Here is a 26,437-nt window from a genome sequence, read left to right as displayed (position 1 = left end):
TCAGTGAAGTCATATAGTTCTTGACTTTTTCTTTCTGACTTATTACTTAGCATAATAATCTCAAGATCCATCCATGTTGTCGCACACGACAGTATATATTTCATCTTATGGCTATATTCTTAATTTTTTGAGGACCCTCCATACTGTTTTCCATAGCAGCTATACGAATCTACATTCCCACCAACAGTGTATGAGGGTTCCTTTTTCTTCACAGCCTCTTCAACACTTGTCTATTTGTCTTGTTGATGGTAGCCATTTTGACTGGTGTGAGGTGGTATCTCATTGTGGTTTGGATTTGCATTTCCCTAATAGCTAGTGGAGTTGAGCATTTTTTCATATATCTGTTGGCCGTTTCTTGGGAGAAGTGTTTTCTTGGGAGAAGTGCCTGTTCAGGTCCTCTGCTTATTTTTTAATTGGATTGTTGGATTTTTGTTCTTGCTGATTTGTACAAGTTCTTTATGTATTTTGGATATTAGCCTCTTATTGGAAGCATTGTTTGCAAATATCTTCTCCTATTCAGTTGGTTGCCTCTTTGTTTTGTCGATGGTTCCTTTTGCTGTGCAGAAGCTTTTTAGTTTGATATAATTCCAGTGATTTATTTTAGTTTTTACTTCCCTTGCCTTTGAGATCAAATTCATAAAATCCTCTTTGAACCCAAGGTCCATAAGTTTAGTACCTATGCTTTCTTCTATGCAGTTTATTGTTTCACGTCTTGTGTTTAGGTTTTTGATTCATTTTGAGTTAATTTTGGTACATGGTGACAGAGAACAGTCCAGTTTCATTCTTTGCATGTGGCTTTTTCAGTTCTACCAGCACCTTTATTGAAGAGGCTTTCTTTTCTCCATTGTATGTTTTTGGCTCCTTTGTTGAAAATTATCTGCCCATATCTATGTGGGTTTATTTCTGGATTTTCAATTGTATTCCATTAGTCTGTGTGTCTGTTTTTTGCCAATACCATGCTGTTTTGATTATTGTTGCCCTGTAGTATAAGCTGAAGTCAGGGAGTGTGATACCTCTAACTTTGTTCTTTTTTCTCAGGATTGCTTTGGTTATTCAGGGTCTTTTGTGATTCCCTACTAATCTGATAGTTTTTTGGTTCTATTTCCTTAAAAAAAAATGCCATTGGGATTTTGATGGGGATTGCATTAAATCTGTATATTGCTTTGGGTAATATGGCTATTTTAACTGTGTTGATTCTTCCAATCCATGAGCACGGAATGTCTTTCCATTTCTTTGTGTCATCTTCAATTTCTTTTAAAACTGTCTTACAGTTTTCAGTACATAGGTCCTTCACATCCTTTCTTAAGTTTATTCCTAGGTATTTTATTTGTTTTGTTGCAATTGCAAAAGGAATTGTTTCTTTCATTTCTTTTTCTGAAATTTCATTGTTAGTATATAAGAATACAATGAATTTTTATACATTGATTTTGCTTCTAGCAACTTTACTGTATTCGTTTATTATTTATAATAGTTTTTTGGTGGAGTCTTTAGGGTTTTCTATGTAAAGAATCATGGCATCTATAAAAAGTGACAATTTAACTTCTTCATTTCCAATTTGGATGTCTTTTATTTCTTACTCTTGCCTGATTGCTCTGGCAAGGACTTCCAACACTATGTTGAATAACAGTGGTGACAGGGGTTGACCCTGTCTTATTCCTGATTTTAGAGTAAAGCTTTCAGTTTTTCACCATTAAGTATGATATTACCTGAGGGTTTTCATATATGGCATTTATTATGTTGAGGTACTTTCCTTCTATACCCTTTTTATTAATACATGGATGTTTATAGCAGCATTATTCACAGACGCCAAAACTTGGAAACAACCAAGATGCCTTTTCAGTGGTAAATAAACTGTGGATACAGAATGGATACATCAAACAGTGGAATGTTATTCAGTGCTGAAAAGAAGTGAGCTATCAAGCCATGAAAGGCATGGAGGAACCTTAAATGTATATTAATAAGTGAAAGAAGCCAATCCGAAAAAGCTACATACTATATAAGACCAACTATTTAACATTCTGGAAAAGGAAAAACTATAGAGACAGTAATAATATTAGTGGTTGGCAAGGGTTGGGGGGAGGGCAGGATAAAAAGTGGAGCACAGGCAATCTTGAGAGCAGTGAAACTATTCTGTATGATACTAGAACGGTAGATGTTATGTCATTGTACCTTTGTCCTAGCCCACATAATGTACAAAACTAAGAGTGAACTCTAATGTACACTGTGGACTTTGAGTGATTATGATGTGTCATTGTCGGTTCATGGATTGTAACAAATGTACGCCTCTGGGGGTATGTTGACAGTGGATGAAGCTGTGCACGTGTGGGGGCAGGGTCCATGGGAAATCTCAACCTTCCCTCAGTTTTGTTGAGAAACTAAAATTCCTCCAAAAAAAAAGTCTATTCGTTAAAGTTTTCAAAAGCACATTTTTTTTCATCATAAGTCTTTAAATGTAATGTGTACTTTGCACTCACTGCATATCTCTATTCAGCTGGCTTTCAGGTCTCAGTAGCTACCTGGAGCAGGTAGTGCCTGCCCTAGGCACATTCAGCCCTCCACCCTGCCCCAGCCATGCTGTGAGGCTGGACACTGGGGGGCGCTTACCTGCTGGATGAAGTCCACAACAGGGGAACACAAGGAAAAGAAAACGGGTTAAAGGCTTAGGAAACTAAATGGTCATCACTGCAGCAAGCTCCTGGGTGTGGTGTTTCACTTTCCATATGCTAAATTCATCCTGCCTATCATAACAGCACATGATAATGAGCCATAAAAGGCTTCCACTCAGTGTCAGACACAAAGAAGTGAATACAATGAGCATTTTTTCCTCATGTTACCTTTTTATTTTTCTCAAACACACCGATGGGCAAACCACTTGTGTCTGGGTATTCAAAGCACACCATCTATGATATTTAGGGTTTTTTCCTCAGTTTTATTTGTAGAGTCCCCACTGGAGTAGTGGTGCCTTGTAGATGCCTCACTACCTATTTTCTGAATTCAGAGGATAACTATTATTTTAGAAAAGGCCTGTGTTAGGAGGAAATTAAATAAGTAGGTATCGGAAATTTTCTTACGTTGTTATGTAATAAAGTGGGAAGTTAGTTTTAAAATACACCTGGAACTAACAATATTATATACCAACTATACTTTAATAATTTTTTAAAAACTAAAAAATGTTAATTAGGCACAGTAAGAAATTAGCAACAATAATAATAAAATGGAAAAAATATAACAATATACTGTACTAAAAATAAAAATACATAGACCCTTAGAAAAAAAAACACAAATTATAAAACATCAATTATTTTATGTTAGAATACATTGCCTTACATCTAAAAACCTTTCACTGAGCATTTTAACTATCAACAAAATTGCTCAGTTGAAAATTTCAACTTGCTCCTAATAAGTAAATCTGATGCCAAAACAGTTGGTTTGGGGATGACATAAGTGATAACAGTGATGATTAGAAAGCTTACATCCATGACATCCTTTCCTCCCCAGGCAGCTCAATGACCCTCATGACAGTCGAGGAGAAAGCAGAGCCGTCCATGTCCCAGACGATCTGCAGACCCCACAGGGTGGTCAGGCCGTGTCCTAATCCACAGAGGCAGGGTTCTTTCCACTAGCCAGGGGCAGGACATAATCACATTTCACAGAATCACTCAGTGGGATGGGTATTGCACTGGGAGACAGTATGAGCTGCGGTTACTGCCTCAGGTTCTGAGCCTCATGCAGTTGTGTTTGTCACTTCTCCTTCTAGATAAAATGGGCGAGTAGCCACCTTTCTGCAGGCTTCCATGAGAAAGTTCACAGGGATGAACCCAAGCCCTGGCTCACAGTAGTGTTCCGTAAGCTCCAGCAACTACAGCTCTTGTTCTGTACTCACAAGATCTCATCCCCACATCCTCAGAAAAGGCCAGGGCAGGCATACAATAATATTTACGGAGTAAATGAAAGAGCAAGTTGATTTTTAGGAGGCTGGGAGAATACATGAATATGAAATGGAGAATTGGGGAAAATGCAGAAAGAAAATGAGAGCCTGAGAATGAGAAGGACTAGATGGCAAAGGAAAACAAGAGAAGCCTTGGCTTCACGGAAGCAAAGTAAGGGAAATGCTTGTTGGTGAATGAGAGGGCAAGACGCCAAGTTCTGTAATAAAGAAGTGATTAATTGAGGCAGCCAGGGAGAGGATTAGAACAGAGAGCTTTTGATATTGTGCAGTTAGGAAGGAAGACTGCAAAGAATTTTAAAGCATATGAAAACAAAAAAGGAGAAAGAAGAGCTGAAAAAAAATTAAAGACTAGAGAACTGATTTTGTTTTTAATGGGTTTGCTGTTTAATTCAGTAAAGTAGGCAGTGCTCTGCTGATAATGGGAATTTCTCCTTTGGTTACTTTTCCTCTGGAAACAGAAATCCTTGTTTGAAAATGTAGACACCTCAGAACCCAATCATGTGAAATGAAATTCAAGAAATACCTCATGAAGCAATCATTCTATTTAAGCTGTTGAGGTGACATTTGAAATCCGAAAATTCTGAATTCTACCTCCCACACATTCATTGCAAAAATTTAGATTCTTGTGTGTCATACGTGAAAAACTCAGAGTGAAATGGATAAACTTCTAACACTCTCTGCCTCGCTGGAACTATAACGTAAAACAGCCGAAAAAGAGATTCTGCATTGTTTAAGAAAATACGGATTAAATGGGAGAAGATGGTAGCGTGTAATAACAGCATGTCAAACTTTCTAACTGCCCCTTCGAATGGAGACTAGAATTACCTAGAATTTATACTGCATCTTTCTTCCCAAAAACCAAAAATGCATACGTATTTCTAATTTTTCTTCCCCAAGATTATTATTGATTAAATGTATTCTAGGGACTTTTCATGTCTCTAGGAAACATTTGGAAGTTGAGGGTGTGTAAGTAAGCATACATAAATTGTCAAGACCATTTTAAAGTAGGAGAATTGGAAGATTAAACTGAGATCCCAAAACCTAAAGTGGATCTAGACTCATTTCCTGACCTCCGGCCAGCACTCCATCCTCTGAATCTCAGACTGGTCCACTTATTATTTGCAAACTAAGCAAAAAACAGTAAAACTATGCATTTTGTGGGTCACAGTAGTCTGTTATATTCCAACAACTTAGAAAAAAAATCTCTTTTTAAGGGTGAGAAAGTAATTCAGTAGCCAAAGCCTATTTTCCTTGCCTGTGAGTTGCTTGCACTGTTATCAGTGGCCCCAGGAGAACTGCCTGGAAGGGGTGGGTGGGAGGAGTTAGAGACATATGGAGCCTGTTACCAGGAGCACAAGCCACTTTCCAAATGGTGCCTATTACTTTATCATTAAACAGAAAGAGTTTCTTTCTTTGTGAGAAAGAAACTCACAAAAGTGAAGTATTCCCCAAACCACAGAGTCTCAGAGTCACGGCTAGCTCGATAATTTATTGAGTCATGCAAAGTCTGAGAATTTTGTGAAAAATAGAAAACTCTTATAACAAAAATTGATGTTTATTAGAATATGTACATATATAGATATAGATAGATAGATAGATAGATAGATAGATAGATAGATAGATAGATAGATAGATTATATTAACATTTTTTACTACTGCTTTTCAAGGTCAACTATATTTTAAAAGTTTTAAAGTACTTGGATGGCTTAAGAAATCTGAGACCTAATCCCAATTTGTCCAATAGCTAATTTTTGATCTCAATTTTCCCCCTGTAAAATGGGAATGTTAGACCAACTGATTTCAAAGATGCCTACCAGGTTCTATTGTTCTAAGCACTTCCATCACTCCCACTCTCTGGGCTCAGTTTCCTCTAGTGTAAAATGAGACCTCTGGGCTCCCAATAAAGCCAGCACTACGGATTCCATCAACCAGTCTTTTTAGATACATAGACACCACCAATGCAATAATCACCACCAATGCAATAATTTTCATAAAAACTGAAAGTGTTCAAACTTGAGATAAATACTAGGAATATATATCCCTTGTGACATCATAAGCAGGGTCTTGTATACCTTGTCTCACCGATGTCCACAATATGGCCAGAACAGTAGAGGCCTAAGGAGACCCTTGACCAAAAGGAAAGGCGAGCAACCGCTCTCTACTTTTTGTTTTTCCCTATGGGCATGAATGTCTAAAAATGTTTTACTAGAAGGAAACCAATATTCAAAAAGTGCTTTTTCCTGAAACTTGCAGAGGAAGTAGAACTATGCAATTTATAGCCAACTGGGCCCTTTCCTCACAAACACAGTGGAGTCATTTTACTAAAGAACGAAACACGAAAGATTAAACAACAAAACTGTGCCCACCAATAAGTGGAATGTAGAGTCACATGCCGCCCAACACTGAAAGCCCTCCCAGCCCCCCCCACACACACACACACACACGGCGTGGAGGTCATAATCAAGTTTGCTAAAACTTATGGAAACTGTCATCAATGGGAGAGACTAGTGTCCTCTAAATGGAAGATTCTGGAAATTATCAAAAGGGTTAAGGTGCACCTTCCACCTGGGAGTGTGGGCGGCAGGGCATATCCCCAGGCAGTGTGTCCTAAGGGAACCTTCAGGAAGTCCCTCCAGGTACAAATCGGGGGTGATGGATGAAGAGGACAAAGTGGGGCACGCCTCAGCTGAGCCTCATCGCGTTGACTCTGATGGGGGTTTAGCTGATTTCAGTTCCCCCCCCCAGAACTGGGGGGGTGGTTGTATCCAGTGTGGCCTCACTGCCCATATGCCATTCAGCTCCTGTCTGCCTTTTTGTTTACACTGGGGACACAATAGAAGCTATAGTCCTTCCAATACATCATTTATAAGTGTATTCTACCTCTGAATGTACAGACAGAACTGGCTGTGGGTGAATAAGCTCTGTGAATATTGCCAAGACACTGTGCTTTGTTCAGCATTATTCTTCACAATAGATACCACACTTTGGAAGTAATTTTAAAAAGGGAATCAAAATAGTGGTACTTTTAGCCTTTGTTTCTTTTATACCACACTGCATTCTCTGTCTCTCATTCAGCCGCTCCCATTATACTGACAAATTAAATAAACCACTCCATTGCAGAAAGGCTCGGGCAGGCAGGACTTCACTCCACTGCAGCCCCGGGAAGTTGAAATAAACATTGAGGCGGTTTCTGCTAGCAATTTCAGCTAACTTTACTCAAGGAGCAAAAAGAAATAAAGGGGGGGGGGGACTGCAGAATTTGAGTTGGCCAGCAGCACCTGAGAGCTGGCCTCTGCAGCAGGTAATGGACCACTGCGGAGAGGGCTGCATTTTCTAGAAGTGCTGAAAGTTCCTTCCTGCTGTGTGGCCCCTGGGAGCAGGAACAGGTGAGTTACTGGAGACGCTGGAGCAGCAGAAGCCCAGTAGCAAGGGGCAGGCTGGGGGGCATCGGCAAAGCTGATGGCTGACGGTTCTGGGAGGTCTCGAAGTTTCCTCTTTGCAAGCATCTTGGCTTTTCTCTCCTTTTGTAAGGCATAATTTATTCATACTTTCACTGCACTGCTTCCTAAAAAGAGAGGGTCACTCCGGTACAGGAGAAGTTCTCTCTCTCTGTCTCTTTCTCTCTTTCTCTGCCTCTGTGTCTCTCTCTCTGTTTCTGTCTTCTTCTTTCTCTCTCTCTCTTAAACTTTGCATTGAGTTTTCGAAGTTGTTGACTTGTGCAGTCATGTCTATGTTTGAAATGCAGGCGAAGGAGAAATAGATAGGATTTTTGAGTGTGGTATTATTTTCGGTCTTTTTAAGGTCCAAAGATGTATTAGAGACATGAATGCAAACTTTAGAAGATGCCCTTCTAACTTTTGGCCTGAAAACATTTTTATTTGTTCAGGAGGGAAAACAACAACAAAAAAAATTATTTTATACTTGGGAAGGAAGTGCTTTTAAATTAATAACTGATCATTTTTGAAAATAGACAAAGATTTGCTTTGAAATCGAACGCACACTGGAGTCATTTTGGTTAAAAACCTGGGTTTATAATCATTAGTAAGATACAAAGTGTGGTGTAGCTCTTTCTTTAAAAGTAGCTCTGGTTTGACTTGGGAAATTTCTGTGAATGTTGTAAAAATCATCTTCCAATATCTCTGCTGGGACCCCATATTCCCCACACTCCTTTTACTCCAAACCACTCTTAACAAAATCAGTGGAATTGGTGAAAAAGATAGAGTCAAGAGTGCTTGTCAGGGATCTCAGAGGTGGCCCGATTTCCTTATGAAAACAGAGCTCCAGTAAATGCCAGTTCCAGGAGATGGCTTTGAAGACGCCAGCCACCAGCTAAGATGACCTCATTTAAAATGCACGGTGGCTCCGGTATGGAGTGGGAAACTCTTGTGTTCCAACAGAGGCATCCCCTGGCTTCGAAGTCAGAGGCCACGGCAGGCAAAGGGAAATATTGAGCCAAAAGAGTTTGAACAGAACCATCGGGGTTCATCTTTTATTACCAAAGAAAGACTTGAAAAAGCCCAGGTGAAATTTTCTTCCATTGTCTGGGAAAATTCTCTGTAATTTGCCCCCAGGGAAATCCAAGTGGCCTGTGACTGGGGCCCCCACCCCACCTCCTCTGTCCTTCTTTCTCTTCCTCTCTCAGGGTAAATGTCTCCAGGGTCCCTGGAGAACGGACTGGACGAGCGGGGGGACGCTGAAGGTCAGGGTTGCCCACTGTGGCCTGACTTTTAAGCTAAAGAGGTTTTTCTTTCTCTTGTTGCCATGTCAGGTCTAATTTGGCTGCATTATGCCAAAGGGGTGGGCCTGCTCCTGACAGGAGGGGGTTAAATGAGATTACAAGCTTCAGAGGCTGTCAGCAGTCCCTGCTGCCTGGGATGTTAAATTGCGATTTAATGGTCAGCTTTATCTGTGGAGTATCAGTGGAAATCTGCTGTTTTCAGCAACTTAATTGGCACTGTGTTTGCAGGAGTTTTTCGGGGAAGTAGGAGAGCTGACCAGATTTTAATGCTGAATTATTTAGAGATCACACTGGCAGAATGTCAGTGGAAATCTGTGGAAAGGTTTGTTTTTCTGAAGCACAGAAAGCTTATGAATGGGCAAGATGCTGGATTCTGCTGTGATCCCCGAAACTTTCTAAAAATATTCATGGGGTGTGATGTAGTGTATTTATAGATGGAATAAACAAAGAGTAGCAGTTGCTATCAGAACATATGTGCGGTGCCTGATTTGCTCACGGCAGTGAGAATCTCTGATAGAAAGACGGGGAACTCCACACAACATGAGTGTGTGTTTCCAAAATTTTAACAGTGTGGAGCTGAGTATTCCTGGGGTGAATTACAGGTGACTCAGGCAGTGTAATTTGAAATCAGGGCAGGAATGTGTGTGTGTGCACATGTGCGTATGTACCTGTCTTCATGTGTGCATGTATGTGTAAAATGGAGCACAGTTGCTGACCAGCATGGTGGTTTGTCTATATATGTCTAAAAGGTTGACCTGTATGAAATCACAGACATCCTATCACCGTGGCCCCACAAACACGTCAATCACCAACTGTGCCATCCAACCTGTTCAGAACGGATGGGCCAAGTATAATTTGGTATTTCCACACGCAGGGAGGTGGGTGTGCTGTTTTAGGATTACTTGCAGGAGAGAGTTTTTGCATGGGAACAGAGAAGGCGCCAGCAGCCTAAAGTTGGTGGCACTTGAGGGAGACTCGGTGGTGAGTATGTGGGGGGGACACGCGCAGGATGGTTGGTGGAAAAAAGGCAGGAAGAAGAAAAAAAAAACGGAGAAAGTGTTTTCCCTGCAGTCATCCACATTGTCTGTTCCCAGTTAGGGTCAGTCCGGAAAGTTCAGGATTAGTAAATTTAATATCCTGTCAAAATTCTCGTGATAATGAATCCTAGCCGGCCGGCTGGCACAGCAGCTTCAGCAATGCAGCCGTCGAGATAGCGCAGCTAATTTATGAGCAAGAGACTGTGCTGCGCTGGCACCAGCAGGCCGCCCACCTCGGCTGGCTGAGGGGCGGTCCCTACAGCTAGTGGTGGCTCTGGCTGTCCCCTTCTTGCTCGGCTCCCAGCCTTGCTGCACCAGTGGGCCTGAGCCACATGACCGAGTGGCCCGTTTGTCCCTCTTTCGCGGCAAGCATGGTTTTACCCTAGAAGAATCAGGAAAATGCCTTGTGGAAACATCTAATCCTAAAATGATCTCTTCTCAGCCTGTTGTGACGCCATACCATCAATATTTGTAATCCAAAAGGGAGTACTGTAGAAGGATGGACATAAAAGTTTCAGAGCCTGGAGCGAAAAGAAGAGAAGGGTCGGGAGAGGGAGAAAGCTGGCGGAGAGAGAGTAAATCACAGATGCTGTGAGTCCCTCCTGGTAGACAGGCCGGGGTGGTTTTTAGGCTGTGGGGTAATGCAAGATGTTAGGTCCCTCGGCGAGGCACATAAAAACGAGAAAGCTCCTGTGCAATTTGTGCAAGGCTCTGCACCTCTCTAAGCAGCTGTCAGATCCGTACATTATGGTACATTGCATCTGAATGAGGCTCTCAACATCAAAACCTTGCACCCATTATGATATCATCTCCCGCTCTAAGCCGGAATGCTTATTAATTCTGCACCCATACTCTCCCGGCTTCAGCAAATGTATTCCATCAGCCTAGCATTTAATTTAATTAGTACAGCTGGGCTCTCATTCTCCTTTCTGTGTCAGAGGTATTGTCAGCACGTTCTGCTGTAACACAATTACTGATTGCTTTTAGATAGGCAGAAATATGATTAGGGTATTGGGTGACTGTATCATAAGCCTTATTAGATTCATTTGAAATCTGGAGATAAATAGGAAACTTTTATTTGCAGTGTAATGAGATTATGCTTATTAGGCCAAGACCTCACAGCCTTTTGCAAAGAACACGGTATCAGTCGGATTATACTCTGGAAACACTCTGCTCCCAGCATCCGAGCCATTTCTGAGCGCCTCCGAGAATTCACCGTTGTCATACTGTATACGTTTTAGGATTATGGCTACCTTGTATTTTCCTCATGATAAAGGACATGGATATCCCTCTTCCTTCTCGAAGTCTGATGGAATACATACATCTTGAAGTGGGATGTTATTTTATGAGAAATGTTTTCAAAAACTCAGTGAACAGGCTAAAAGAAATTATACTTTTCAATGTATTTATTTGCTTTTAGAAATGTTTGCATTTATTAGATGTCGCTTACAGAGATTGGCATATAATGAATGTCTTAAAAATCCCTAGTGTTCAATCTCTAAAACATTTATCACTGCTGTTATTGTTTTGATAACCGCTGGTACAATTCCAGAAACATTTATTTTTTTCATTGGCATTTAGTTGATAATCTCAAATTTTAATATCTGTGAAGGGTTCATGCCAGAAATTTCTTGTACCCAGAACAAATCATTTCTGAATAGTGTGGAACTATGATGATGAGGCTAGTACGATTTGAGAAAATCTACTGAATTTAGGATGGCAGTATATTTAGCTGAAATTTGTCAAATACACTTTTTGGCTATAAAATATAATACTTTTATACCCAAGAAAAATGGTGATTTTTCCTAGATATAAAAGTTTTGGAATGATATATAAATTTTGCTTCAGGAAACTCCAAGATATAAAATCTAAATTTGCAAAATATGTGCCATATCTTTTAACAATGATTTATCTCCTACATCACTCCCATCCCCCACCCCAATTCATTTTTATCAGGTAATTTATAACATTATTTGATTTTAAATAAATCTAAGTAGATTATTTTCATGAATTCATTTATTGCATAAGACCTACATGTACAAAGAGTGTGATTGGGTGTTACCTTACACAAAACAAGAAGCTTCTATTTCCTAGTTCAATGTGTGGTCAAATCAAGATACGTAAAAAGGCTCACCAAAACTGAAAGCCAAAAAGGAGATAGAGGGTTGGGGGCAGGGAAAATGGGTGGTTATTGCTTAAAGAGTATAGAGTTTCTGTTGGGTTGATGGAAAAGCTTTGGAAATGGATAATGGTAAGGGTCACATAGCACGGGAAATGTAATTAATACCATTGAACACTTAAACATGGTTAAAATGACAAATTTTATGTTATATGTATTTTACTATAATGAAAGAAAAAGAAAAAAAGAGAGACACAATCGGGGTAAACATCATTAGGGTGAGTTGCAAGTTATGGAATGCACTGTGGTCAGTGATTTTCTACTTCCGCTTGTGAATTTACCTATGATGGTAAATTTTAAATTCTAATCTAGTGAGATTTGCACTCATTCCTACAAGTTCAGTTTGACCATTTCTTGCCAAATGAGGTATAAGAAATTCTAGTGAAGACATTTGTTCTTAAAATGATCCATGACAAAGATCTTACTTGGCCCTGGCAAGAATTCTTAGTGGCAAATTTGTTTCCAGAGTTAAAATAGGATCCTTGACTCTGTTCTAGGGTTAATATTCAATGAAAGAATGAATGACTAAGGAATGAAGAAGAAACATCCAACATGTTTCAGTGAGTATTTTTTCAAGGGCACTGCAGAGAAGGTAGCCAAAAGTCCTGCTGTTCACTGTCACCTTTATTTTCCCTTCAGCTTTATTGAAATATAGTTGACAAATAAAATTGTAAGATATTTAAAGTATACATCTTGGTGACTTGATATGGGGGTACATTGTGAAAGTATTCCCACCATCCAGTTAACTAAGCACATCACCTCTAATATTTATCCCTGTGTGTGAGACTATTTAAGTTCTATTTTCTTAGCAAATTTCAATTATATAATACAGTGTTATCAACTATAGTCATCATGTTCTCACTCATCATCTGATAAGATCCTCAGACCTTATCTTATAGATGAAAGTTTGTGCCATTTTACTAGCCTCTCCCTATCCCTCTAGTGCCATCTTTGAATGGGATGAATTGAAGTGGAGGCAGGAGCTAAACTCAGAGTGTAGACATGCAAGGAAGTAGAATGGGATTGGCCCACAAGGGTATCAGCAGCCAGAGTGAGCTCTCTAAACCCACCTCATCTTAATCAACATATCCTAAAAAAAACCTCTTTATTTCTATAAAGTATATACACACATTTGTACAAAATGTACTTGTGTTTGCTCTAACACATTTTTTATTGACCACTGTCAATTACTAGGGAAAATCACTGAAACCTAAGATTCTACATTCAGAGTGTTTCAAGAGTGGTTTTAATTAATTGTTTCACTTTCAAGAAATGTAGAAGATGGTTTATGGATAGATGCTGTTTATGCAAGAAAGAGGAATCTGAAAGCCAGTCAGCACCCTTGGTCCAAATCAAAATATGCATATGCTTTACGTTAAAATGATCCGAGTGTAAATTGATATATTTTTTAATGATTCCCTACTCTAATACACATTTCTGATGACCGGCCAATTTCCAGCCCCAGCGTGTCAGCCTAGAGGACATTTGTGATGGAAAGGGCTGGGGACGAAGAGGGAGGTGTTGGCTGAGCTGTGTCCTCCAGACTAGAGTTCCAATTCCAAGGAATTTTCTGGTGCTCTGTAGAGGTTAATGGAGATTGCCAGTGGGGTAGAATAAGCAGGTACACCTAAATAAATGCCTGACAGACGCATAAGTGGAAGGGAGTTAGTCCTTTTGCCGTGGTCTTAGAATGGGACAAAGAAGGGATTAGAATGGAATGGGAGAGAAATAGCACTAGGTGGCAGGAACACGTCTACCTCAGCACTGCTGCACTCTCATTTTCTAAGGAAGGCTTAGCTGTTTATCTAGAAAATTCTCATTTAACCATAACTTGGATCTGTATTCTCACTCTGTTTTCCTATCCAGTCTCAGAAGTGAAGCTTTCCCAGGTAAACAAAGGTACCCACCCAGCAGCGAAGCTTAGGGCAGGGCTGGCCTGGGTCCCGGCCCCAAGCTGGCCACCAGCTCAGCATCCCTGAGATTCAGTCCTTATCTGAGAATGATAAGATATACCTCAAAGGACAAGGGCTGAACCTGATCTCTGCACAGTCCTTCCCGCACCAGTGCCATATGCTCTGTGGCCTCGTAGAGCTCATGGCCAGAGAAGAATGATCAACTCTCTTACTTATTTTGATTTCTACCACCGCTTAAAGAGTGTTTGCCTGTGGTACCTGGGCTAGGTACTAAATTTCTCTGTTTGCTGTGTTTCACACATCGGTACGATGAGGGCATAATAATGGCTCTGTTGCAGGGATAATGTGAGGGTTTAATAGTAGTGCTGAGTGCTATAGAGGATACATAAAGATTTATACGATACATATGATGTGTAACACGTAATGCACATGTGCGTGTGTGTACACCCAGACACACACACACACACACACAATATCTCTAATACCACTACCCCAGCACCGTGCCGCACTCACAGTCAGCTCTCTTCCATTCACCATGATTGCTATTGCCTGGTCCTTTCTATGCTCACACAGAATAACTCACTGGGAAGAAAACATGTCTTCTCACTAGTTCTTTATATTCAGATACATGCAAACTGTCGATCTTATTGAACCATTTACCTTTCCTAATCCAGTCAAGCTTATCTGTTGTACAACTACAGCATCAGTCTTTTTACTTTTTTGTGTTCACCAAAGAGGAAAGATTTGAAAAAGGAAAATATAAATAAAGATAGGCGGTGGGTGAGAGCATTTGTTAGGTTGTGAGGGCTGCCTCAACAAAATACCACACACTGTGCAGCTTAAATGACAGGAATTTATTCTCCCACAATCTGGAGGCTGGAAGTCTGAGATCAAGGTGTCAGCAGGGTTGGTTCCTTCCGAGGCTGTGAGGGAGAACTGTTCTGTGCCCCTACCCTCGCTTCTGTTGCTTTGCTGGCGACCTATCGCATTGAGTCAGTGGGTAGAAGCATCATCCTGATCATTGCCTCTGTCATCGCATGGTCATATTCTCCCTGTCTGTGTCTCTGCAGCTCTTCTTATAGGAGGCCAGTCCTATTGGATCAGGGCCCACCCTACTCCAATGTGACCTCATCTTAACTAATTACATCTGCAATGTCCCTATTTCCAAATAAGGTCATATGCTAAAGTACTGTGGGTTAGGACACCAACATACGAATTTTGAAGGGACGCAATTCAACCTATGAAAACGTTTTGTACAGAAATGATGAATTTCACAAAGAAACGTAACAGGAGAAATCACCACGCATGACAATTCTTTGATGCCTCCTGAACAGCCCCAACTAAAGCTGACTGAGCATGAGGCTTGTCCTATAAACTGGACGACACTGACTAATGTTCCAGCCCTCTGTTTTATCATGAAAATACTTGGTGGCTTTTCAGTTTTCCCCTGAAATAAGTAGTCAACTTTGCTGTATTTCTGACTAAGGGAGTCCGCTTTGTGGGTGGTACCCATAGAAATGGACAAGTGGACAGAGGTACAGACTGGACATTAGTAGCCATATAGAGTCCAGATCACCCAGAGAATGGGTAGAACTTGAGAATAAGGTCAGAGACTTTGAAGTTTCCATTCAGTATAGACACTAGGGCTGGGATTCTCTACGCTGTGTACTTCCAGGGCAGCTTTCAAGCAATGTCAGATGTGGTCCTTGACCCAGACCCACTAAGCCAGACACTCCAGGGTAAAGGTCCCAGCATTCAGTGAAGGCTAATGGCCAGCCAGAGTGAGAACCAGGGCAGTAGGTGTAAAGGTCAGGTGACTATCAACATGTAGCTCCAGGTGGTAGGATTTGGGAGCAGTAAGTGAAATTGCCCACGCCATTTCCTGCCTCTCACTGAAGAGCCTGTTCATTCCCTGGCAGCAGCTCTAGGTTAGGGATACCTGACACTCTGACATCTTGCAAACCCCCATCTGAGTCACCTTTCTTCACTGGGAGCCCCATTTTCTGAATTTTCATCAGAACCTAGCCTAGCCAAGGTCTATCTTCCCAGGGGCATGCTTCCTACACAGAGATGAACAGTTCAGTTCCCAGCTCCCACTGTGTGCCTGGCAAAGACAGGGTCAAATGTATACTCAGTTTAATATACTCTTGGCTCCATCTTCTGAGAATTCACTGTGCTGAAAACTTTACTTCTCTATTATATTCTCCATCATACAATTGTTCAGCAGTGCTTATAAACATACAGATTCTCCCTTTCCTAGACTATCTAAGACCTTCTAAATTAACATCCATTGGGGAAGGGCTGGAAATATGTGTTTTTCAAAAGCATCTTTGTTTTTTGTTACAATTTAGCAATTTTGAGAAATACCGTATTCTCTTCTTTAATCCCCACCACAACTCATTGAAGTAAGTACTACTATTAGGTTGGTGCAAAAGTAATCGTGGTTTTTGCAATTGTTTTTAACCTTTTAAATCTCAATCACCTTTGCACCAACCTATTCTCAGTTATGATGAGGAAACTCGGCTTAGAGGAGTAACATGCCCATGGTCACACTGCTAGTAAGATAAGAGACCATTTTAGACACAGTGGCATCCGTTTTAGACACTGCAGCAGGGTAAATGTAAGAGAAATTTGGGGGTTGAAGGGAGTTCGGGGTCTCTGCATACCTCTTAATTTACACTCACACATACATACATATATTCCTCATTCTTTAACCTTGGTGAAAAATTATAACCATAATAAGCTGTTTTCCAGAAGAAAGCTTTACAAGTATGCCAGACCACAAGGGTGTATCAGCTTTAATAAACTGATGGGTGGAGACTGCTGCGTTATGGGAAACTTCTCATGTCTGTTATCTACAGGATCAATGAGTTATATTATTAACTCCAAGAGAGACAGCATTATGATGGCTTTCAGAATAGTCAGTGCACTAAAATTTTGTGTAAAAGGAAATTGTATCATTAAGTGCCAAATACATGTTTACCACTAAATAAAAACAATTTTTATCTCTGGCTTTGTTTTATAGGTAACAGCATATTAGGAGGAAATAGTGAGAGTCAGTTATCCTAGAACTAGTGGATTAAATGAAAGTGTAATAATTGCTGCATGTTTGTTTGAAGTAGATTCAAAGGTAGAATCACAACAGAAGTAATTAGAGTAATTACTAAAGTCTGCATTTAATCCAAAAGCCCCATGGAATAGTACATGTTCATTCATCTGAGCCTGATATTTTTCCTATTAAAAATATGTGCTGCCTCAAAGACCTTCCACCAGTCTATTCTTCACTGAGCACTAGTTTAGGATAATATCTCCTCCACCTCTGGGTTATGGCTTGCTATGATGTCCTCTGTAGGCTATGTGAGAGTACCATCCAAGGAAGCTAAAAATAATAAGAGAAAGTATTAATCCTTCTAGGATTATCTTTCTTCACATTCATGATGACCAGGTGTTTTCCAGAATTATGTCCCAAGGCAAGAAGGCTGGAAGCAAAGCATTCTCAGTGGAAGAGACTAGACTCTTGGCTGTTTCTCTTTTCAGGTCTGGTAAAGCCAAATATCCTTCAGAACAGAGTAATTACCTTTAAACCATTGTGATGGAAGTGTATAATTATCTTCTAGAACCTAAGCTCACATTTGGGTGATCCTGTACTAAAGAAGAAAATGCCCAGTGCCACAGTGGGCTTCAATTTATTTATTCTTAGATTGTTGGATTTTAATCACTTTCTATAAACCTAGACTTCAATAAAGAGGGTATTGTATTCTTCATCTTGGATCAAAAGGGATGATGGGTCACCTCGTAATGGTCTGTGTATAGTATAGTATGCTATGTGCTCGCATAGGCTCTCACATTTCTCCTTATGCTCACATATGTGATGAAACTAGACGTATAATCTTTAATCATATCCTTATTTACATAGAGAAGAAAATAATCCAGGGCAGATCAAATTGGGTATTTTGTGCTTCAACCAATTCATTCATTAATTAAATCACCTAGCTCTATAATATGTATGTGAAGGCTACATATATAGGATTTACAATGTAATTGAAGAGGAAAGATACATCTACCAATGCAAATAGTTTGTGCCACATGAGGGATTGAAATGTTTGTCTTCCACCTGGTAGCCTGGAACTCCACGTCTGCAGTTTCCTGGTCCTATGGCCTCAGAGACGTTATTTAACCTCTCTACATCTCGTTTTTCTCATCCGTAAAATGGAGATGAAACCAGTACCTGTGTCTCAATGTTGTTGTGAGGGACCAATGAGATGCATAATGAAGTTGGCACAGGGCCTGGTGCAGAGGAAGTCACTCCATCTGCGTTAGCCAAGGCTGTTGTTCGTGAAGCACCTGTATCGATGATCAACTAGTTCCCGCTCCAGATAACAGTGAAGCATACTGACAGTCAGAGGAGAGTCATTCTCTTTTTCTCTTAAAAGAAAGTTTCCAGGGATTGAAATAAGGAAAAATGTTTGAAAGAATCAATCATTTTTCCAAGTATGGATTGTAGGTGGAGTTATTGTTATCTAGGGTGGCAATTCAGCTCAACCTCCTGACCAGTACTCTTGCTGGCAACCCTCAGCTGCCCAGACCCTGTCCGCACAACAGGGCTCTGTGGGCCAGCTGGCCCTCGGCACCTAGAGAGAAAGCATTGTGTCCCTGTCTGCACCCCAGGGTTCCTTGTGTTCATCCTCATGACCATCTTTTGATCACCAAAGGAGTCACAAGGCTGGGAACAGTCATCTGGGAACAAAAGTTGTTGGTCACAGAAAGACGTTGGCATGCGGATGGTCACTGACACTTATTGTCAGAGTTCTCAAACAACTCCTAATTGTCATCCAAACAAGTTTCAAAGAACATGACTCAGGTTTTGTGGCTGTTCTCCATTCGAATGTTCAAAAAATAATGACAGCTTATACACCTGTTCTAGGTGTTCTCAATGTAAATCTTTCACATAAAAGGGAAGCTCAGATCACAGCATTTAATGAGCATTGAATTGTCTCCTAAGCAAGCAAGCTTGACAACTCAGACTTACCTAGCATCTATCAGTACAGCAGATATTTCCTTTCCTTCACATCCAAACCGCAAGAAAATTACATAGCACCTTTATCCAGTGCCCTGAATTCACCGAACCTACAAGAGCATGTGAAATCATTAACAAACCTGGACTCTGGCAGGTACTGAAAATAAAGTTGGCTGCCCCACATGGATGAACTCTGGATGAAACAGTTGGTTGCGTTTGAGTTAATGGGTCCTCAAATAACCTATTCTTGTGTCAATTGCCAGGTAATTCTAGGCTCGCAGAGCAGTCATCTGTAGAGCAGAGAGCATCACAGCTAGCTCCTGAAGCATTTTTTATCTTTATCACCTATAAAACCCCCTGAGTGATTCATAACTGGCAAGGGGGGACATCGCCACCCAGGAGCAATACCTGGAAAGTGACACCTACATTGAAGTCGCATCCACATCAGGCACCGTCACCGAAACATACAAAGAGTGAAGGCGAGTAGTGACGAACCCCAGATACTTCCGTGTGGTTGGAATCTTGCTCTGCAATGTTTTTAATGTGGCAAAACTGGAGAATTTTGGGAGACAAAAGCAGACAGTACTCCAGCCAGGACAGCAGTGACTGGGATCAGGGGGATGGGGTTCTTTACAGGAGAAGTTTGGGGTCAGCTGTGAGTCAAAGTGGCAGAATCACCAAAAAGACCAACTGTCCAAATGTGTCTTTAGACATTGAGTGTCTGAGGGTCACGTGGGCACAGGTGGAACCACTATGTCTGGGATGTCCGCACACCCATCCTTCCAGCATTGTCTTTCAGTAAAAAGGATCAATCCACAAACGTCTACTGTGCACCTAGGAGATAGACGGAGGGTGCAAGAAAACTAAAACAGCATGAAAACAGTTGCTGCCCCCCAAAAATAATAATAAAATTGAGTGGGGTGTTGGGACATATACATATTTTTAAAAAACCAAGTATGTAAGGTAGGGGCACATGAGTTCTACATGGCTATGCACCAACACCCAAAGAGTGGAGAAATCACTATCCATGTGTCTTTCTTTCCCACACTCCAGCCATGTGAGATTCCCCAAGTCTGCAAAGATGATTGTTTTTGTTTGTGTGAGATCAACAGTCACGCAGGCGTGGGACCCCAGTGAAGGTCTCCTGTACCCTTGAGCTCAAGATGCTCTTAACCTGGATTCTTCCCAACAACCATTTGATAATTTCCATCTGGGTCATTACAAATGTGATCTGAATTCAGGCTTTGACCTATGAATTAACAGGCATTCATGATACCACTATGGGAAGAGCATGAAAAAGCCAATAGAAACAGATGAATGGTCAATAAATCTTGTGCCCTTTGCCATAATAAGTTCAGAATAAATTCATAATAATGTTGCCATAATAAGTTCAGATACCACTTCAAAAACAAGATGTTTAGTGAACTTTAAATTCACTAAATAAAGCAATACAGTGGATCTGTTTAACTGAAGCTGTGAAATCCAGGAATCTTTCAAGTGACACAGGGAATATGGTAGACACTGGTTACATTTCCTATTTCACCTTAAATCAACTAAGACATGGAAAATGGTGGTGAAATTTGTCTTACTCCAGGTGTGAATTCTCCTTTGGATGTGGCTTCAGCATCTTACCCCTTTTCTTCTGGAGCTACTGAGGTTGCCCAGGAGTAATTGAGGAACACTTAAAGTGAACCCCTCTTCAACATATCCCATCAATTTCAGGGACTTTTTGGTTAAAAAGCACACTTTAAAATGCAAATATCTAACCTTATCAGTTATTCAAACCTCAGTAAAATTTGTGGTAATGAGAATGAGGGTAAAACCCAATCAGCTCCTAACTCTTATGCAGCCACCCTTATCAAACTGGGAGGGGGGCAAGTTGTGTGGATGTCAGGGCAATATTGGGCAGGGGGAGGCCAGGCACCCTATTACTGAGGGGTGGACAGTGCTCACCACTGTCCAGCATTCTGGTCCCATCTTCCCATGATAGGCCATCTTTCATTATTAGTGGATTCTCTAGTCTTTTGTTATGAGAAATTCAGGATCCAGCAGGATTTTTTGCCCCTAGAAAATGTATTCCTTCTTTTGTATCTGTCTACGAGGAAATAAGGTATACTGTCCAGGAAGTCACTTTACGTTTGAAATTGGCGGTCCATACTACAGTTCTCCTCTCTTCATCATTTCCGTCCAGATGGATGCTCTGAGATCCATGTACACATTGAAGACAATCCCGCAATCAGGGAGGGCATGACTGATCTCACTGCCTGTGTCATAATATTCTTACACAAGGGATACTCACCATCATTGGATACAGTCATATTGGATTAGGGCCCACCCTAATGATCTCATCTTAACTAATTAAGCCCCATTCCCCCACCATTCAGATTGTAAACCTACAATGTCTCTGCCTCGTGCATCACCTTCTAGCCTGCCGCCAGCTCTATCCTGCACATCCCTGGCAAATTTATCTTCCTAAATTTCTGCTTTCATTTTGTCGGCTCCTTATTCACCAAATGTCAAGGGCTCCAGATTGCTGATGGAATAATGCCCAAATTTATTTCACACTCCTGCATAACCTGGGCCACTGCCTCAGAACGTGTGCTCCTCAGCCTCCTAAATAACCAATGCCTCTGACGCTTCCCCCTCTGTCAGCTTTCCCTCCCCTGGGCTTTCCTGGCACCTTGAGAACCTTCCTCTTCTAAATCATTCTCCATCACTGACTCTCCTTTCTCCTGCCTGTAAATGTGGGGAGGAGGGTCTCCCTAACACTTGGTGTTGGGTTTGCTTTCCACCCATAATACTTTCCTGGAGTTGTCATAGCAAAGTACCACAGACAAGGTGGCTTAAACAGCAGAAACTGATTGTCTCACAGCTCCAGAGGCTGGAAGTCTGAGATCAACATGTCGGCAGGGTTGGTTCCTTCTGAGGTTGTGAGGGAGCATCTGGCCCAGGCCTCTCTCTTTGGCTTGTAGATGGCCATCTTCGCCTGGGATCTTCACGTTGTCTTTCCTCTGTGCATGTCTGTTTCTGTGTCCTAATTTCCCCCTTTTGTAGTCCTATTGGATTAGGACACACCCTAATGATCTCATCTTAACTAATTACATCTGCAATGACCCTACTCTCAAATAAGGTCACATTCTGAAGCATTGGGAGTCAGGACTTGGACATAGGAATTTTAGAGGACACAATTCAGCCCATAACACTGCCTACATCCCAAATTCAGGAACTACATTCCCAGTGATATACAGGCTATTTCTTCATGAATGTCCCCTCTTCGTGACATGATTCAACCATCCCTATACTCTCATGACCAAGATGTCATCCTACCTGCTCCAAGTGTTATGAATGGTGTCTATTTCTGTGAAAGGCAACAGGTAAACACAGATGGCTAAGGTCCGCAACTTATTTTCAAAGGACTTACAGTGACAAGAGAAGACGTACATCTACAAATGACAACGATACAAGACTACAGAGTTTAAGTGCCTTAACCAGAGGGAAAGAAATGGCTCTGGGGAAGGGAAGCCCACTTTTCAGTGAGGGGTCAAGGACTAATGGCTGAGAAGACATTGGAGAGGGCATTGACCCCTTTATATGCGTCAGACATGAGCGCCAATGGCCTGTCTTCTTAGAGTACTGCTATGAGAACCATACTTTCTGAGTCAGTGTTATAAATACAATTTTTATCCCCAAAATGTTCTTTCTCACCTTTTTTCTCTTCTTTGAATAGACATATAAAATTAGCAGGCACAGTCCCCGCACCATTTGCATGTTCCCAGAGAACTCTCCACAGGACAGCAAGATCCTTTTCATTTTCCCCGTTTACTCTCACATGTCTCACCTTCATCAATTCACAGCAGATCCCAACCACACATGAAAGAAATTTTGGTGCCTTTTAATTTCAATCCCAGTTGGTTTGACATCCAAGTTTATATTGTTATTTTGCAGTTCTAGCAACAGGAGCAATGGAAATTCAGATAATTTCATCCATAGGTGCCACATTTGCATTTCATGAGTAGTCTTTAGTGAATACAGTTTATACATTCTTTCTTGAATGCAAACAGCAGTGGCAGGGACGGCATTAAAGCAGTTGGTAAGGATGCCCAGGCCACCTCGTAGCAACCGCCAGGTTTCCAAGGGCACATACGTCCTCCAGACCCTAAGCAACTAGATGAGAACATCAAAACATGCCTCATACCAGACCTCTAATACCCATTAGTGTTAGGAGCTGTTACCTCAATCCTGAGTGACAGAGCCCTAATTATTAAGGTAATTAGAAGTTATAACACTGGCAATATTAAAGGGAGAACTTCCAGAGACCATTAACAATGTTACTTTAAGTGACCTGGCTGTGAACTGTTCAAATCTCTAATTACATTATACGTCTATCTTACAGGGTGATGTAATTAACTGATGGGAGAGGGGATTAATGTATACTGACTGCCGGTAACACTTGTAAGTACTATTTTCACAGGAACTGGCTGCAGCAATGTCATTTAGTTTTCTCCCACTGAACTGTATATAGTATGTAGCTTAAAAAAAAAAAAAAAAACATGACCATGATATATTTATGTACATTTAATGCACAAATATTTTTGTTCTTTATTTTTCCTATTAATGTATTTCTTTACATTTATGATATATTCACCTAAACCTGGTTAAAGATAAGAATTTCCTTTATTCTGTACATAGAATATAGATTCTATTTTTTGGTATGTATAAACATTTAAACATGATGCCTTTCTATCCACTACAGGGTCAATTTGTCCTGGTGACATAAACTTGTACAGAAAATCTTCAAATAATTAATATACCATTAATGTTTTCTCTTCTGTGACCCAAGTAATAAATTTGATATTGCACATATCATTCTATCTTGGTTTTCCACAACAATTTATCATGAAATACAAATTGCTTGTTCGTTAAACCCTGTACGATTTGCTCATTTATCATAAGCTATATCTGAGCAAAATCAGATGATCAAAATCAGATTTTTTTAGCTTTTCTAGAAGTTAAACTTTCAGAAAAGACAGTATTTCAAGTTGTCTTTATTGAGAGCTTCGCTTTTTATTTTATGAGTCATCTTTCATTTGAAAATCATCTACCAATTCATTGTACACATATAATGTATGAATATTTAATATGGTATGGCCTTCATTTATAATCAGTCATGTCCTTATGCCATTTACACGAGATTAAAGTTAATGTTCCAATTTCTGTTTCTTCTTGGAATAGATAACACCTTCTCATCTTCCTTCACTGTCCGACTCTAGCTTTCTGTTTATCCTCTTGTATCCAGTATTGAGGAGCTAAGTGAGCATTCAGAGAGCGCAGCCCTCCTCTCTTCTTTCCACTTACATCTGTAGATGGAGAAACTACATTAGAGTCACCTCTCACTCCTCTTCTGAGCCCTCTTTTCATCTCTACTTATGCGCTAACAGATTCGCTGTTCACTCAGGGCAATTGATGCCAGATAAATGTGTTTAAGTTGGCAATATCAGCACTGCAAGGATCTGTAGAGAAATATAAGAAAGAAAAGAGTGTTGAACCCACTTTTGACATCTTATTATAATTCATGCTAAAGAATTGGTAAATGTGGAACCCTATTTTTTCTTACTAAACTCACTTTCTTTACTAATAACTGATGTCCAAAGCACTGGTGGAAGCCCTTGGAAATAAGAAGCAGAGAGTAAGGAAAGAGACTAAAGCTTTTTTAGGGGATTGGGACATACTGGTGTTCAAAGGTCTAATAATGCACAAAAGATGACTAAATACATGTCCAGTATTCCGCAGGCCAAATTTCCTCAGGGTCTTTTGATTGCCTCTCAAATTTGGAAAAGTGGGAAAGCTGTCATGGGTTCTGCCCATGTTTTCTCTCTTTATAAGTGGACACTATTAGTTGTCTACCCAATAGCCATTCACACATGCTTATTTTCCCCCCTCTTTTAATTAAATGTTGATTTTCTTCAAGTCTCCACTCTCTTCCCTGTGATCACATGCTTCAAGGGAAAGGGGTCCAAGTCCCAACCCCTTTTTAAAGGTAGGTGTTGTTAATCCCAATTTACAGATGCCTAAACTAAGTCAGAGACCTTAAGTAATTTGCCCAAGGTTACATACAGCTAACAATTCCAGATTTCAAATTCATGTCTTTCTAATTCCATAGCCAATGCATCTGCCATGGCCTTTGGAAATATGTGACAAGAGACTTAAGGATTGATTTAATTTTTAGATATTATCCTCCATCATGCATTTGTTCAGTTTTCTTTTTTAAAACAGACTGCTGTTTTGTGAAATATGAACCCGAAGTAATTTGGATTTTGAGATTAGCTGGGGCCAAAATATACAGACATAAGTGAATAAATTAAAATTAAACTTTCTCCAATTCTTACTCTATGAGGTACGTTGGCTATATGCATCCACTCTCAGATACTTTTTCAAGAGTGACATTCATCTAAATGAAAAAGTATTCCTAATTACACACACACACACACACACACACACACACGTGCACACGTGTGCCTGCAGTGGAAGAGCATAGGGCTTTTCTATGGGGAATGAAAGCTAAAGATATCTACCCCAACCCACCAGCACCTAACTAACCTAATGAAACGTGTGAGTTAATTCCACACATTTGCATTTTTTGTCGTTAGCATGTGACAACATTTTCACACCTTTCTTCACCAGTGTCTATGATTTTACAAATGAAGAAAAGGATTGTAATAGTTAGCAGTTCTTTATTATCAATGATGCAACTTTACAAACCAATTCAAACATGTCTTTCTTTGTGGGCACAGGGAGGCCCATTTGAGGACGCTCCCATCCCCCCCATTGCAGGGTTCAGGGTGGCCTGTTGTGCCCGCATTTGGAAAAACAGGACAATTTTCTCAATGTTTGCCCTTAATCAAGGTCACTGCTACTTAAAGCTAAAAATGCTTAGATTTTTTAATATCCCAGAGTTAGAAGTCCATTAACAATATGCTTTCTGATAAATTTTACCCTCTGTTTGCCTTAGATGTCTCTGAATAAAATTATCGAATCATTTTTAACCACCATAAAACATCAGAGAATTAACTTGGAACACGTGGGAAGAACTTAGTGAAAGAGGAATCCTATGAAGCGTAAAGAATTTTTGAGTTAAAATTAGCAAGATTTTAACATTTGAAAATTATGAACTCGGCAGGAGCACTAAAACATTTTCAGTTTTTAAGAGCATTCTATCAGCAACACTCGCTGAAAACGTGCAGAACTCGGGACCCATAGAGTGAACAGAATTCAAATTGAATGAAGGCATTTATGCCCTCACGAGATTTTTTTTTTCACCTTTTTTGATAGTCTTTTTCCCTGTCTTGCTAATAAGTATTGATTTCACAATTTACTACACAAAACTAAAACCTTACAGAATCTTACACTTCTGTAATACTCTTAAATTTCCTGTGCGGTTTCAGGTGCGTCTGTTTATGGATATGCATGTCTACATATGTGTATGCTTACAGGCACAATGGAATAATTTTAATTCAAGGAGTTGCGACTTCAAATGCAACAAATAATTTTTTGGTTGCTGTAGATTGTTGATTTCTTTTGTTAAGATTTGAGAGTTTCAAGGATCT

The 26,437-nt window shown here is 40.3% G+C and overlaps 1 protein-coding gene across 3 annotated transcripts in view; it reads left to right on the top strand.

The window, feature by feature from the left end:
- Window positions 1-26,437, top strand: part of LOC308496450 (uncharacterized protein) — a 206,773-nt gene that overhangs the window by 76,101 nt on the left and 104,235 nt on the right. Inside the window, exons 1-2 of one of the 3 annotated variants that reach the window (XM_081045816.1) lie at window positions 23,262-23,285; window positions 24,802-24,870. The exons of 1 other annotated variant lie outside the window; for it this stretch is intronic. The gene's annotated coding sequence lies outside the window, so the exon portion shown is untranslated. Of the gene's footprint in view, window positions 1-7,103; window positions 7,336-23,261; window positions 23,286-24,801; window positions 24,871-26,437 lie in introns of those variants that run through there. One more of the 3 variants, XM_081045815.1, reaches the window with a different exon arrangement.

The sequence above is a fragment of the Rhinolophus hipposideros genome (genome assembly GCF_964194185.1).
Source record: "Rhinolophus hipposideros genome assembly, chromosome: 4".
Lineage (NCBI taxonomy): Eukaryota > Metazoa > Chordata > Mammalia > Chiroptera > Rhinolophidae > Rhinolophus > Rhinolophus hipposideros.
This window is presented reverse-complemented; position numbering and strand designations above follow the sequence as displayed.